The following is a 16,115-nucleotide window of genomic DNA, read 5'->3' on the forward strand; positions in this document are numbered from 1 at the left end:
GAATATGACACAAATGAACTTATTTACAACACAGAGCCTCACAGACTGACAGACATAGAAAATAAATTTATGGTGACCAAAGGGGAAGCCAGGGGAGGGATAAATTTGGAGTTTGAGATGAGCAGATACAAATTACTATATATAAAATAGATAAAGAACAAGTTCCTACTATGTAACACAGGGAACTATATTCAATATCTTATAATAAACTATAATGGAAAAGAATCTGAAAAAGCATATACATATATATTGTATATATATATACACATAGCTGAATCACTTAGAATTAGTTTGGTTTTTTTAAAATTAATTTATTTATTTTTGGCTGCACTGTGTCTTCGTTGCTGTGCGCGGGCTTTCTCTAGTTGCAGTGAGCGGGGGCTACTCTTCGTTGCGGTGCACGGGCTTCTCATTGCAGTAGCTTCTCTTGTTGCAGAGTGTGAGCTCTAGGCACGCGGGCTTCAGTAGTTGTGGCTCACGGGCTCTAGAGCGCAGGCTCAGTAGTCGTGGAGCACAGGCTTAGTTGCTCCGCGGCATGTGGAATCTTCTCGGACCAGGGCTCGAACCCGTGTTCCCTGCATTGGCAGGCGGATTCTTAACTACTGTGCCACCAGAGAAGTCTAGCTGAATCACTTAGGTGTACAACAGAAACTAACACAACATCGTTAACTATACTTCAAGTAAAAATTTCTTTTTGACTGAGAAATTCTATTTACACAATTTATAGTAGTAAATCTTCATGGCTTTATTCATTTGTTTAGTAAATAATTAGTGTCTACCACACAGTAAGCTCTATTCTTGGTTCTAGGGATAGAGCTGTGAGTGAACAAGACCAGGTTCTTTCTCTGCTTCCATGGAGCTTACATTCTGATGAACAGATGTACTATATAATAAGCCAATGCATGAGTGTTTAAGAAATGGTACATATATGGAGGAAACACAATGTGGAGGTCTGTTTAGAGTGGCCAGAGTGCTCCTTTTGCACTCAATAGGCAGGAAGCCACTGAGAGAGATGACATCCACTGAATCCTGAACAAAAGGGAAGAGGCATCTGGAGTGTGAGGGGACAGCGTTCCAGCCCACAAAGACAGAAAGTTGCCAGCTTGGTAGAAAAAGAGGGAAAGAGGAGGACGGTGGGAGGAGATGAGAAACGGGCAGGTCATGATCATAGTGAGCCGTGACAGCCATAAAGAAGTTTAGATTTTATTCAGGCATTCTGAAAGCCCCTGTAGCACTGTGAGCACGTGAGTGATATGACTGACGCAAGAGTGGTCATGGCAGAGCAGGAGAGAAGGGACCACCTAGAGGGGTCCAGGCAAGACTGAGGGACTAGATGGTACTGGAAGAGTCGGAAGAAAGACGGCAGATTCACAATGTGTTCTGAAGACTGAGTCAATAAAAGTTATGGATGAACTGAACATGGGGAATGAGGAAAGAAGAAAAACATCTAGCCTTTGGTCTGGATCCCCTGGGAATAAAGTCTGGAAAAGGGAGATTAGACAGATGGGGGAGAAGCAAGTTTGGGGTTAGGTGGGCAAAATCTACAGTTTTGTTTTGGACAAGTTTTTTTTTTTTTTAATTTTTATTTTATATTGGACTATAGTTGATTTACAATGTTGTGTTAGTTTCAGGTGTATAGCAAAGTGACTCAGTTATACATATACATATATCTATTCTTTTTCAGATTCTTTTCCCATATAGGTTACTGCAGAGTATTGAGTAGAGTTCCCTGTGTTATACAGTAGGTCCTTGTTGATTATCTGTTTTATATATAGTAGTGTGCATATGTTAATCCCAACCTCCTAATTTACCCCTCCCCCCACCTTTCCCCTTTGTAACCATAAGTTTGTTTTCTAAGTCCGTTTTGGACAAGTTAATTTAGGCATTCAAGGAAATACACCTATTAGGCTTTCAAGTAAAGATACCATCTTTGTTGCATTGAATCTGATCGTCAGAGAAGGGATCAGAGCTGGAACTGTCATCTGAACGTAGACACAGTCAAAAAATGTATGCAAGGATGTTAAAGAAAGTTGTAATACAGAATGAATGAAACCAAACTAAATTATCACCAAAACATGCCATAAATTATGATATGGCCATACAATATAATGTTATGTAGCCCTTAAGTTATCTTCTAGAATAATATTTAGAGGCATGGAAAATGGGAATGTACTATCATACTTTTAAGAGGAAAAAGGTACAAATAATGTGATCCCACATTTGTATACATATATATAAATTTTAGAAGACAAGAATATAAAACTATTTGAATAGTTACTTTGGAGTTTTTCATTGCTAAGATTAGAGGTGTTTGTATTACTTTTTGTATTTTTTTGTATTTTCAAGTTTATAAATATGAAAAATTAATGGTCATAAAGACAAATGTCTTTAAAAATATCAGTTAGCTTATGAGTTACAATAAAACAGCTGAAGGTACTAAAAAAGATTTAGCAAAAATAGTTTAACAATATTTCATTTTGTAAACATTACTGTAAATTTATTAACTAAGAAGTATTGATATATATTCTAATTAATTTGCTTGTATAATTATATCACTTAACAATTTTTACAAAACAAAAATTTTCTATGTTTTGTTCCTGTTCTTTGCATACATAAATGTTTGGTCCCAGAGAATTTTGCATACAATGTGCCATACTTCACCATTTGTACCTTTTATTATGAATAAGTGGTATATAGTTAGTTCATCCATCACTTTTAAATTTACTTGGAAAAATGCAATGTGACATCCACTGCTGTTAATTCCAAAACAAATGGACTAGGGCCATGAAATGTTTTGTTTCCCCTTAATGGCTGATTTGGATGCCACACTGGGAATGATCAATCGTGTGAAAATTGGTTCTGCAAGTACAAAAAGGGGGAAAGAGTGGGTAAGGTATATCATAGTCACTGGACTAGTGTTATATATATCTGCAGTTAAGGAGTTAATGCAATATCTTCCTTTATAAAATATACATTCCCATGACCATCCAGTGAAATGTAACAATATAATTAACTCAGGCACAATAAATGTTAATTAGCTTGCTGCACTAACAGTAATGTCTTATTTACCAAATTAACCCAATCACTGGGCTGTCTTGAAATTCTACCTAATTTTTCCTGAAATCTTATGAAGGAAATCTTATACTTATAAAAATCAACCCCTCAGAATTTGGTGGTAAAATCTGATGCAATAGTTTAATACGTCAGTTGTTGGCATTTAATTAAAAATGTTTGACTGTAATGAAGAAATTAGGGAAAATGTGTTATATAATGGTATTCAAGGTCAAGGTTAAGGTCAAAGTTAAGCTGAAACCCAAGATTTGATTTTAAATGTAAGTGTTTAGATAAGTATTCAAGCTCATATTAGAACATTCTTTCAGGAAATACACCGTAGGGATACTCTTACCAGACCTATGAATTGGTGAATCCATATAAAAAGATCATAACCCAAGTTCAGAGCTTTCACTGGTTATCAGTGGCTTTCTACAGACAATAATAACGTAGACAAATCGCTTTGCTTATATGATCTTTTCACAGGTTATAAAACTCATAGTCTTAGGGAAAGAAAGGAAAAGGAAAAGTGATGGAGAATGGCTGTGACCGTTCTTAGATGCTTCTGAGACAAGAATTCACTCAGCCCATATTTACTGAGCACCCTCCAAGTGTCCAGCACTGTGATAGGTTCTATCTAGGGTTACCGTGGAGAAGTGACAATACTTCTGCAAGAGAAGCTCAGAGTCCAATTAGGGACAGGAGGATGGACATACAGACAGCGAAGGATTATCAGTTCCCTACATACTTAGTAAGTAACAGCAGAGGAGCCGACTCAATGTGACTCAATATTCTTACATGAGGCAAAACCTTGACCCATATGTTGAAGGATGTGTAGTCATTTTCCAGGCACAAGAAAAGGTGAAGTTATTCAAGGCAAAGAGGAGAACATGCATTAGTCCACTGGCCCAGTTACACGAAAGACTGTAACTTATGTAATAGTTTAGAATGCCAACCCAAGTTCAAATGTTTGGTGCATGATAGGGTGTGGCTGGATACATTTGGAGTATATCTTGAAATCAGATATTGTAGGGCATTTTATTCTCATTCAAATGTGTCTGGATTGTAAATTTCAAGGCAAAGGGAGTATGGCTACAGGAGATATTTACCCAAAGAGTAAAATATTCAGATTTGTGTGTCAGAAAGAATCCCAACGGCAAGGGGAATGACATGCTAGTAGGGAGTAGTGCTGGAGTCAGACAGATATTAAAATGTTTACGGCCACAATCTAGGTATAAACTGCAGGCCCACATAGTAGTCATGGCAAAGTAAAGAAGAAGATTGTTTTAAAGGCTATTAAGTGATGGAGTCACCTGGATTGGTCACTCATCTTGATTAAAGAGGCCAGGAAACTTAGAAAATGACTCAAATTCTAAAGCGTAACTGCATGGTGGCAATTGCCAGTAATCATAATAGGGTTTAAGGGAAGAGAAAAAAGGTGAAATTAATAAATAAATTGGCATTTGGACTCACAAAATTGTAGTTCTTTTTAGAATACCATTAATTCATTGCTTCAAACAGCAAACATCTAGTGAGCACTTCTTCCAGTTCTCACTATACTAAGAGTTGGCTATAAAAATGAAGACACTGAGAAACTAAAGAGCTACTATCTAAACTGAAAGAAAAAAGTAAATGAGGTGAAGATTTTGAAAATGTATGAGTTACAAAGGACAAATTACCCAAGAAAAAAGGCTGAGAAGAATTCAAGGGGATTAGATTAATAACACTGGTTTTCTGTTTTGACTGTGACCCTCAGTAAAAAACACATTTTACCATGTAAGTCAGGCACACGTGTATATACAAGTTATTAAAAATAATTATGGAATATAGTCTTTATTATATTTCATTTTAAATGCTGATGATAACATACTAAATTGATTTTATGATTGATTCTTAGGTCACCCCTGAAGTTTGAACAACACTGACAGAGAACTTAGATGGCAGGACTAGTTTTGTTCAGCAGCCAGCTAAACAAAGAAGTGTGGGTGTCAGGAACAATGTGATCAAGTTGCCTTTCTCACCTTTCCCATTAGCAGGAAGAAGAGAGTCTGAACAAAGGAAGAGGATTCTCTCTCTCTTAATTATCTTTTCCTTACTCTGCACAGCCCTTGAGGGCCCCCTAGCCCAACACATGAAGGAAAGAATGAGATTAAAGTCCATGACCCAGTTACTTTTTAAGATTAAAAAAAATAAACACTTTTATTAATGTATTCTAAATTTGTAACTGATCTCTCAAATTAATAAACAGGAGCATCATTCAATTCAGCTAACATTTATTTGCTTCTCCTATGTGCCCTGCTTTGTGTTAATTTTCCAGGGAGAGCTATAAAAAAAACTGAAATAAACAACCTAGAACTCTTTATATATACAACGGTTTTTCTTTGCCTTAAATTTACCACTTCTACCTTGCAACTTACGTGCCTCTTCCTTGTGAAAGGTGCAGATGCAACCCTCACCTAAGTAAGGAAGCCTCTGACATTACCATAATCTGTTTAATGTATTTTAATAGGCTTAATATTCAGAGTATTTCAGTCAATTTATTTTTCTGCATTATTTGATATGATTATACAGTTCTGACACTCAAAAAAATTCAGTTTTAATTACTCTATTATTCAAGTGCCACATTTTGCAGGTTGTTAGTACTTAGGGTAGGGACCCAATGATAATCACTTTGTCAACAATTTTTACTTTGGCAGACATTTCTTTATTTTTGCTCCCTAAATGGAGTAATGGAAAACAGCAAAATTAGCACAGAGGCACTATTGGCGTTACTCCACCTCAACACTCTTTTTACCCCATCATCAAAAAGCCATTAGACCTTATCATTTGACATTATTTTCTAACCTAGATTTTTTAAAGAAACTAAATTCACAAATGAATTAAGAACAACTACGAAATCTTTTGTGGCACATTTGTGTATCAAGCACTGATTTTTACATCAGTGGCATGAAAGCTGAATGATCTTGATTTGAGAAAGTCACCAAAACCATGTATTCAGAGTTAAAAAGTAGGTAAGTTTTCAAACATGAACCTGTGCTTCATGGAAAGAAAGATTTTTTAAATGACTGCACTGTTACAAGGTTTTTCGTCTTCCCCCAAAGGAATCGTCTACTTTATCTATCAATGCAATCAAAGTAAACAGAGTTTAATATCCACTTACTTGCTGAGCTTAATAAAGAGGTCATTATATTGTATCCAAAAACCACTAAAAATGACTGACACACTGTCCAGTTGGAAAACTGGCTCATAACAGTGAATGCACGGCTGACGCTTTGTTTTTCCAATTTTTGAATTGTTCCTTTTGTCACAAGCACTAGGTACACATCCGATATTACACTTCTTATTAAATAACCTGTATGAAACGACTCTGGTTCCATAACCAACTTTCGTGCGATTAGGTAATACAAGCACAACAGGCCCACATTATTCCGTGTTTCAACACAGAGAGGACTAGAACTTCGATTAAAGAACAAAAAAAATTTAGAAATCGCTTCTCTTCCTTCAGCGTAATTTTTCCCCCTTTGGGTCTCACAGGGTTCAAGTTTTCTGTCCCCCATCAGCCGACTGCACTCTCAGTGCAACCTGGTGATGTACAAAATAGTCTCGGGGATTTCTCCTTTAGATTCTGGAACACCTACAAATATTCTTAAAATGAATAAAGAAAATAAGATAGCAAACATATGAACTATTTAAAAATAATGACTGAGATATGTTATCAGAATTTCCCTTTCTGGAAATGATTAAAATATGAAGTTTTGGTGAGTAAGAATTTCAAACTCTGTAATCTAAAACTTGGAAAAAGTTCAAAACAAGAATTCTTTTTGCTATAGAAATGCTTTAGAAAAAGTTCAAAACAAGAATTCTTTTTGCTATAAAAGTGGCTTTTATTTAAAATTAGATTTATTACTATTTGTATGTACATGTATTTAGTGATATATATCACTCTCTATATAAATATATGTGTATACGTGTGTGTGCACATATATATATATATATATGTATAAACGCACACATATTCTATTCTACTTCCTTTCTTTGCACCACCTGCCCCTCACTCCCCAGTGGCTACCTAGAAATATAAACTCCATGAGGATAGGAACTTTGTTTATTGTTCATAGCCCGGGGCCTACTACATAGAAGGAAGTCCATGAATATTTGTTGAATGAATACATGGGATACCTAAGTTCTCCAGTTTCAAATATTTAACTAACATAATTTAAAACATGACTTTCTTTTCAGGTAATTTAATCCCCTTAAATTTCAAATGACTTCCAAATATTATAATTATCTTCATTATTAAAAAGCAGGTGCTTCTTAATTTAAAAAGCACCTGCTTTTTAATTAAAAAAAAAAAAAAAACACTGCTTCTTCAAAACTATCTCTGCTTCCTAGGTATGTTTGGTATTACATTTATACTTTCTTCGTTTGGCTAAACAGATCAGTTGAGTGGCACATCTAAGGGGCAGTAAAACACTGGTGATCTCGGTCCATCATACAGATAAGCAAAATGTGAGATGAATCAACAGAATTCTTTTCAACTAACTGAGCTGAAAAGAAAGAGTTCATGTGAAAGCATTTGGTGGAATGTCAGTGGACATAAGATACTTATTGAGACCAAGAATCTTAGTCTTCATCTCGTGGAATCAATCAATTAATGCTTCCACACACGCTCATACCATGGTATTGACACTGACCATTAATGTGAAAAAAATAAAATGTAATAAAACTTGTTAATTGAAGATATTATCTGACTTCAAGGATAAACTGTTCAATCTTAAAAATGGTTAATGCGTTCTCCTGAGAGACACCTGCCTGTATCTGCTTGAGGACATGTCTCTAATAGATACAGATTCTCATTTTTATCCATATCAATTGCTGGAGAAGGATAGAAGGGGAAATCTTTAATTATAATGTTATAAGCTATTTATTCTTCAGGATATTAAATAAGCATGACTTAAAACCTGAAGCATATTATATTTTCAAAATTAATTTTATTTTAAAAGTAAAATTAGTTTTCTAATACCACATATAAAATATTATGTGCCTCCATATTTATGTATCATTCTCGAGTGGTGAGGTTGTCACAAATTTAGGTTATATAAATATGCATATAAATTGGTAGGGTACCCTGCACATTATACATCTCCTCCTTTGTAAAGAGAAGATAAAGCCATCCTTACAGAGCTGTTGTGAATATTAAAGGATGCCGTGCAGTGAAACCCCACTGCACAGTTACTACCTTAGTAGATGGTGGCCATTATCAGCGTTATCATTAAATTTCAACATGCAACTCTAGGTCCTTTAGCTGAAAAGAATGTCAGAAAATGGTCACCAAGTTACTGTAGTTCCAAGATTAATACATAAAATAGAGACTATCAAAGTTATCAGGAAACAACCTGGAATTCTGTCAAATGTTACCTTTGGGCGCAATTTTAAAAATTCCCAGTTCTTTGAAGAAAATTATTCTTGCTGCATTGCTCTACCTACTTGAGCATATCAAAGCTTGCATACTGTGATAATACCTACATTACTCCATTATATTTCTGCTTACATAACTGGATGAATACTCTTAATATAGGATTCATTCAAACATTATGCCTTTTTGCTTAAAGCATGTCAATCTAAAATAGCTCATGCACTGAAAACTGGAGTACCCTGTCAGCCCATTTTCCTCTCTTAAAGATGTCTTTATTAGTTTAATGCTTTCCACTTATCTGTCTACAGCCATCTGTGAAAGCTGAATGGCTTGAGATATCCTGTGCTACTTATAACTCTACCTAGTCAGCCCATATTGACTCCTCTGTGTATGACTGATGTACACTAAGTAACAAAGATGAGAGTCAGAGTGTTTCCATACTGATTTGGTGGACTTAATGGGCTTTCCTGTTAAAATAGTACTATTCAAGAATATTTAACCTAAACACTTTTAAGTCCTCCTCTGAGTGATATACAGTTACCAGAATAAATTTCAGATAAAATTTCAGTTGGCTCTATAACAAAGGTTTTGTTTATTGACTTAGAGGGGTTTTGGGGATTTGGTTATTTTTCCCTCTATGTTCTTTTAAAAAGCAGCTTGAACCTATAGGAACCTTTGATTACACTTGATATATTCCTCCTCTCTCAAATAAAATTAGTAGTTGACACCTTCTATGAACATATGAAATATATATGTGTGTATATATATACATATATGTAATAATGTGTTATATACAATTAATATAATAACATAAAACCTTAAGAACTGTTTTATTGTTGTCTTATTAACTTACATGGAGGAAATCATGCTAACCTCAGTCAAGATGAGGTCAAATAATTCTCACCATTATTGAAATGTTGTTCTAAAAACAATATGCTTAATGATAAACTACTATGGAAGTTAGAAGGGTGAGTTATACATTTTCAAAATTCCTGTTACCTTTGGCTAAAAATGTTTAAATGATATAACCATCATGGTATGCTGAAAGTGGCCACTTTTCATTTTTCTGTTTATACTTTTTACTGACTTACATTAATAACAATTTTACTGAATAAGACAAGGAGTGCCCTCAATAAACCAAGAATGTAACAGGAAAGATGGATACTGCTATAGACTGAACGCCACCCCAAATTCATATGTTAAATCCTAATGCCCAATGTGAGAGTATTTGGAGGTAGGGCCTCTGGGAGGTGATTATTAGATGATGAGTGCGGAGCTCTCATGAATGGGATTAGTGCCCTTATGAAACATAAAAGAGGCTCAAGAAAGCACCTTTGCCACTTCCACCAGGTGAGGACACAGCAAAAAGATGGCTTTCTAGGAAACAGACCCTTACCATACATAAAATCTGCCAGTGACTTGATCTTGGTTTTCCCAGTTTCTAGAATTGTGATTAAATTTCTGTTGTTTATAAGCTACTCAGTTAATGGCACTGTTTTAGCAGCCCAAAGAGACAAAGACAGAAATGTCAACCAATTATTGCAAAAGAAGTGTATGTGTTCTATCAAAGAGGCATGTATACAGTACAGAGGTTAAAGAAAAGGAGGCAACAGTCAATTTTAAGAGGAGGATTAAGGAAGTTTTAATAGGTGGCAGAGCAGGTAAAATGAGTTTGGACGGAAGAATCAGAGTTTGATGGGCAGTATCTGCAAACACTAGGAGGCTTGTGGTGTCACACAGGTAAGGCTGGGGTGCTTCTAGGTAGGGCTTGGCCAGCAAACAGGTGGTCAGCAAACAGGTGGAGGGGCTCTGCAGCAGGCAAATGAGAGGGGGCCACATAAAGCCCCCCCAGGGCACTCACAACTCATCTGATTCCACTTCTGGTGACTCTGCAGCAGACATTCAACTTTAATGGGCTCATCCTCTGTTTGTCCTCGAATACCTCCTGCTCATTCACAATTGTGAATCGGAGGCTTAAACTGTTCCCTTTATCATGATGATGCTACGCTTAGACTTGGAGCCTGACAAAGTCTGCCTGTTGTTAAAGTCCCGCTGAGAAACACTTCATCTAAATCTATCTCCAAATTACAGGTATTCAGTTCTGAATACCCGAGGTCTCCTGGAAACTCTGGTACTTCTCTCTACTTTTTAGAGATATTGTTTTATGAAGTACTAGACTGACATCTAAGTCAGACTCCTTTAGAAGCAGACATCTAAAGTCACGAACAATTTTTAAGATTAACTTCACAAATCTATAATGGTCACGGAAATAAGGACACATAAGCATCTATCTGTCCAGTAGGACTGTGTCACGGTCATCATGACCGTGCTTTTTCATTTTATTACATCCTAAATCCTAATATGAGAGGTCAAAATGTGAACGCTGGCCACATTAAAGGACTGCAAGCATGGAATGAGGCGGGGCCCAGGAGAAGCAGGACAGAATAAGCACCATGGTCATCTCTCACCCAGGGCCCCAAGCAGGGTCAGCAAAGCAGCAGTCCAGCCTAACACCACATCTATGGTTTGTGGGCTCCTACCTAGGAATCCACCTCCAAAACCTTTACCCTCAAAAGCCTCCTCCAGAAACATGATTTTCCATGTCAGGCACAAACTCTATAAAGGCTAAAGGTATTGCAGAAATAAGCAACAAGAATAAAAGGGAGTGTGCACACAGAAGCATTCAATAATGTTATAATCTGAGTTACAGACAAGTCACATTCCATTTACATGCAAAAGACTCTCTGGCTGCTGATTTAGATGGATACAGAGATGGACTAGACCCAACACCGCCATTGTTTCAGATGGTTTATAATTAACACGTGAGAGAAAGAGACTGAGCTTTCTGTTCTGACTGATACATGGCAGCCAGGCAATCCACTCTTGGATTATGGCCCCAGCTTATCAGTATTTTCCACCTTGGAAACAAATCATGACTCATTCGAAAAATGCCACCCATTCCAACCACCGAATTTTGTCCAATACAAACCCAAAAGACAATACTTTAAATTTCTTCATAACAAGAACAAGTATAGAGTCTGTCTTAGAGCATAGGGTTATGAAAGTGGAAGTTCAAACCCTCCCTCTCCATTGTTTTGTGACACATATTCTACATTTCCATCTCCTTTCTTCTTTCTTCCCTTTCTTTCCAGAAAGTCATTTTAAATGTGGTAACAGCCCAATCTTCCTAACAAATTAAATAATGAGCTGATGTTCTCTGTTAGGCCGAAAAAAGGCCAATGGATTTTTGTCACCTTTATTTTTTAAATCAGGATGCCGTATTTGTTATGTTTGTACTTGTAACTTGATTTAAATTATTGTCTGTCTTTTTTGAAATTCTGGACCTAACAAAGCAAATCCTATAATTGAACACATTTCTAGAAGTTCCCTAAATACAACATATTGCAAAGACACTTACAGAATCAGAGAATCTCTCATTTACATTACTTTATAATTGCATTACATAGTAATTTGCAATTGTACCTTCACAATTCCCAATGAAGGTGATAGCTACCCTTTCTTGCCAGATGCTGTGTTCAACCAGCCTAACAAAAGCATTATGGAGTATATTTTAATTATTTCCATTTTATTTCTCATAAACCGAGACTTCAAAAAGTTCAGTAACTACTTTAGATTTCACCATTAATTCATAAATGGTTTTGAACCTAGGACTTTCTGATTCCAAAATCTATAGTCAGCACCATAATCCCATGCTCATCCAGTGAATAATAATCACTAATGCTGATTGGTTACTTACTAAGTGGCAAACAGTGCTCCTAAGTGCTTGACCACATTAACTCATGTAATTCACACAACAACCCTATGAGATAAATACTCTTATTATTAGACCCATTTTACAGATGAGCAAACTAAGGCACAGAGAGGTTAAGTGACTTGTCCAACACTGCAAAGCAGGAAAATGATGAAATTGGGTTGTAACCCCAGGCAATCTGACTCTACCACTCCCCGCCCCACCCCTGACCCCGCCACCATACTTACTGACTACGCTACAATATCAGCAAGTGAATGTATGTTACCTATTGTTAAGATTTTTGTTTCACTTATATGTAAAAATTTTATTTGTGTAATAAACCATTGCCTCTTCAATGGTAATCATAACTAATTTCTGGAAAAGAATTTCCAAACCAGTTTTATTGCACTGACTCGGTTACATAATAATTTGTTTAATTTTAGTGGAAAAGTCTTTCTCAATATTACTAAATATAGTTGCCAAGATGTTCATTTACAGTCTTTTATTTTAAACAGGCTAGCTGTATTCTGTTGGCTAAAGAGAATGGTCAGATGAAGTGTTAAAGAGATTTCAGTAAACAAAAAAATTAATACATTAAACTGAAGGAGTAATATCTGATCGAATTTCTATGTTGCTCCCTTAGGATCCTGAAATTAAATGATACATAATAAGTATCTAGTGTATCTTGTCTCCTCCAAGAATAAAACACCTAAAAATAAACTATAATAGAGTAAACATCCTGGAGATCAGCAGTAGAAACCTAATTATTATGGTTGGTGGGGATTTGTGTGTGCAGTGTGTGTGAGAAACATGTGTTTTTTCATATTTCATTTAAACATAACTTTCTGAAATACAAAAAATAATTGGGGTCATGAGTTAATGTTAAGTATAATTTTATCATTTATCTCTTAGGTGAATAACAAATAAAATATTAGACTCTATTAATTAATTTAAAAAGAACATTGTGGTCACAACTTTTTTCCAGCTCCCTACTTGTAATAATAGTCAGCCACAGATGATATATATTTTTATGGGGTTTTACTGTTAATAATTTCACGTTCATTATCTTATTTGTCCTTTAAATTAATCTTGTGAATTAGGTAAAGCAGAAATTCTTCCTCTCATTTTGCAGATGAAGAAACTGAGCCCTAGAGATTTAAGGGACTAGCCAGACGATAAATGTTGGAGCTGGAACTAAAATTAAGGGAATTGAGTAGAATTTCCTTTCAATGACACCATAAACAACCTATGTCAATTACCCGTATGATACTTGTGTAAGTGAAAGTATATTAGATACCCTGTTAGATAAAACTGCAATAAAATTGAACTGTTTCACAATATTAAACTAAGTAAAATTTTCAGGCTTACACTGATTTATATGATATTAAAGAATCAAAAGACAATGAAACTTTCCATTGACTTTTTCTATTCAGTTAAAAGAGAGGCAAAATTCTACACTTCTAAACTCTGCCTATTTAGATACATATATATTACCATATCAATATGCACACATATACATAATAGATACATCTAAACCTATTTTTTCCTTTTGCAGTTGGTTGGTACATAGACTAAGTCTAGCCGATTTCATAACAGCAAAACAAACGCAAGTATTTTGTACACTTCTTGCAAGGTAAGTGCACACTGTGTTGAAGATCTCAATATATAACCATGTAAATGATACTGAATAGAGAATACTTACTAGTGAGGAGTCTCGGTGGTGTACATCATGATGGGAATGGGTACAGTTCAGTCAATCCACAGTCCACTGAGCAACTCATAACTGAAATCAGCGCCATCACTGTTCAGACCTAAACAGGCACACAAAGAGATGACAGTCAATAAATACCATTTCATACCATTTGTACGAGAGCATCTTTCCAACCTGCAGCATTAAAAAAAAAAAAAAAAAAAGTCTGACAAGCAAGCCAATGAAAGGGCTTTAATTTAAACACCTCTGTTTTCTATATTATGAGTAGTATAGCAGTGGAAACACACTGTGCAGTCAGTAAAGAAGTAATAAATTTAGTGATTATGTAGCAATTAGGAAGTAATAAATTTAGTAATAAACTGGTATCACGTTACTGGAGGCTATAAACTTTTCAATAACAAACTAAAGCAAAAAAATTAACATACTCTGATGTAAATTTTTTGGGGGGCGGGGCTATGTGCTGAGCATTTATAGCACATCTGTGTATGAAATTTCATTTAGTCTTGACAACAAAACTGCAATGTAGGTAATCTCCTCACTTTACAACATTTAGGGCTTAGAGGAGCAGGGCAGTTGGTCCAAGTCCCTATTCTATAGTTTACGCTTCTCCTCCATATCATGTGCAGTGTGCCAAGCACACACTTTTTCCTATGCTTACTTGTGCTCCATGTAAATTACGATATGAATAACAGATACCAAGAGGATTATATAAAGACGTATCTTTCTTTCCCCTGTAGCTCCCTACAAGACAAGCACTGTATTCTACTCATTTTTGTATGTCAAAATGTAAAGTGAGATCTTGTTTTGGGATACAGAACCTGACACACACTAATATTTGCTGAGTAAATAAATGAATAACAGCAACAACAAAAGTAGGAATTGGCATATATCTTTTGTCTCAAGTCACACTTTTCGCTTTGTCAGTCCTTTCATTTACTTGCCAAACTTGTCTTCCTGTTTGCAACACAATCTCAGGAAAAAGTAGGAAGAATCATCTAAAAATCATGTGAATGAAGTTCAAATATAATCATTCAAAGAATTACAAACTAGTCAGTAGTCAGTTTAATTCAGTTCAATTGGAGAGGTTTGTGAAGAACAGCAAAAGGTAAAATAACAAAAATTTTCCAGAGAGGGAGAAAAAAAAAAATCCACCTTTCACTTCTAGGTCAGACATCAGCTGGCTAACAAAACCTAATCACCTTTCCTGTGGTCAGATCCTAACAGAGGAGAAAACTGAAATGACTAAAGACTCCAGGTAGAAACTTCATGATCATAGGAAACTAAGAAGTGCTGCTTTGGACTGGAGATGCTATAGAGAAGCAGCCAGACTGGAGACTCTGATGGTCAGACCCCAAGTTACCCTGCAGACGAACAGCGTCTCAGCACCCTGCCTATGTATAGCAGGGGCTGGCAAACCATAGCCTGCTGCCTGTTTTGGGGTAGCCCGTGAGCTAAGAATGGGTTTTGCACTTTTAAATCGTTGGAGGAAGTTAAAAGAATCATATAAGTGTAAATTATTTGAAATTCAAATGTCATAGTCTATAAAGAAAGTTTTATGAGAATACAGCCACAACCACTCATGTACATATTGTCTCTGGTTACTTTCATGCTACAACAGTAGAGTTGAGAGCTTGTGAAAAAAATAGTATGACTTGCAAAGTCTAAAATATATTTACTATTTGATCCTTTACAGAAATCACTGGCTGATTTCTGGTCTAGAAAATTGTTAGTTCTCAATTTGGAGGGGATGATACTAGAGAAAGGGGCTGCTTTAGGGTAGATTGGAAGCAGGAGGTGGGAATCCACTTCCCTACATAGACCCATGGACAACGCAATATTACGAATATAGCAGGACTTTTTCTGGGGGCAGTGGGGTTCTTCCCTGGAGGAAGCACCAGAAAGGAAGGTAAATTCAGCCATACTCAATCTGGCACACAGGCTGGGCCAATGAGGATGGATGCAGAAATCTGGCTACCAGGATGTGATTTTTCAATATGGCAGAATGAAGTTCACATGAAGGAAATCAAATCTCCAGGGCTCTGATTCTCTTCCCATATGTGCCAGCCTCAAGAAAGGCAGAAAACTTAGATAACCAGTTTTTTTTTTTTTCTGCTGTAGGGCTTCTTACAAGAGCAAACAGAGAAACCCTAAGCAGGTAAAAAACACTCCATCTATCCTATCCCATA

The 16,115-nt window shown here is 36.0% G+C and overlaps 1 protein-coding gene across 2 annotated transcripts in view; it reads right to left on the minus strand.

Annotated features, from left to right (window-relative positions):
* The window catches only part of CHRM3 (cholinergic receptor muscarinic 3), a 513,002-nt gene that overhangs the window by 357,299 nt on the left and 139,588 nt on the right, over positions 1-16,115 (minus strand). For both annotated transcript variants that reach the window (XM_068548832.1, XM_068548831.1), the window contains exon 2: positions 13,921-14,029. The gene's annotated coding sequence lies outside the window, so the exon portion shown is untranslated. The remainder of the gene's footprint in view (positions 1-13,920; positions 14,030-16,115) is intronic.

The sequence above is a fragment of the Eschrichtius robustus genome, chromosome 7 (genome assembly GCF_028021215.1).
Source record: "Eschrichtius robustus isolate mEscRob2 chromosome 7, mEscRob2.pri, whole genome shotgun sequence".
Lineage (NCBI taxonomy): Eukaryota > Metazoa > Chordata > Mammalia > Artiodactyla > Eschrichtiidae > Eschrichtius > Eschrichtius robustus.